Here is a 1171-nt window from a genome sequence, read left to right as displayed (position 1 = left end):
TATATAAGTGTGGTGATAATTTGTAAATTATATAATGTATTTAGATTTAAGTATTTAAATATTATAAAATACTGTAAACGAATTGTGGCCATGTTTAGCAATTATTTTGACTACTGTGGTGTCATGTGACCCGACTCAGGACTGTGGATGTGAGCGGGAAAATCGAGGTCTTTGGTGGTTGGCCGTTGTGGTGGCGAGTTGGGAGCGGCAAAGTTCCGCGAGTGCAAGCATGGACGCCAGGGTATGCGAAGGAACAAAGTGAAAGTGTGTGGATGTGAGACAAACAGTGTACGAATTGCACCAATTATTATTTGTGAACTTAAAAATGCATGGCCACAACGTTAAAGTGTTTCTTTTGAATAAATAAGTTTCAATCTGAACGTGTATAGTTCAATTCACTGCTCTTCAAAAGCCAGCCAATATCAGACTCAATAATAGGGGCGATAATGCATCCGTTTACTACCAACCCCCTTTACAGATGAGCCACGTGAAAAAAATAGGTAGTAAACGAGCCCGAGTTCAGTTGCAACATACTGATGTGGAATTCGAGTCAGGTGAATTCGCTTCACATGACCTAACCACTTCAATCTCACAGAACTCATTCTTTCCTCCATGATCAAGGTAAGCTGCAGGTTCTCCTTACATATTCGTTCCTGACTGTCTCTCCTGCTTTTTTTTTTGTGGACCTGACCTAAGGAACATAGTTTCACATGTCTGTATTTGACTCTCTGCTCTTTTATTTATGAGACAGGTCTCCAGGCTACACGTCATGACTGGCCAGAGATAGGTTTTAGCTGTTAGAGGGACTCCCTAGTCCCACATTAAGTTTCGTACTTGATGGAAGAAACTGGATCCTTTTGCTACTCCATTTAAAATTTAAAATTTGGCAGTTCCATCACTTGATATGACACACCCAGATAATAGAAACTTTTCACACATTCAATATTCTCTCCTTCCAGTGTGATGTTACAAGGTGCGGTTGACCTACTGATCTTCATTGTCATTACTCACAGTCAACTTTAATTCCTTAACATCTGTTATTATAGATTATATATCTTGAGCTTACTGTAATGTAATTAAAAATAATTACACCAGGTGCGTTTAACTTTTATTTACAAAGTATCTTCTATGGTATTCTGTAAATGGGATACATACGTTTGTAAATTTATTT

Source organism: Schistocerca cancellata, chromosome 1 (genome assembly GCF_023864275.1).
Source record: "Schistocerca cancellata isolate TAMUIC-IGC-003103 chromosome 1, iqSchCanc2.1, whole genome shotgun sequence".
Lineage (NCBI taxonomy): Eukaryota > Metazoa > Arthropoda > Insecta > Orthoptera > Acrididae > Schistocerca > Schistocerca cancellata.
The sequence above is the reverse complement of the archived record's forward strand: the minus strand, read 5'-3'. Positions refer to the sequence as shown.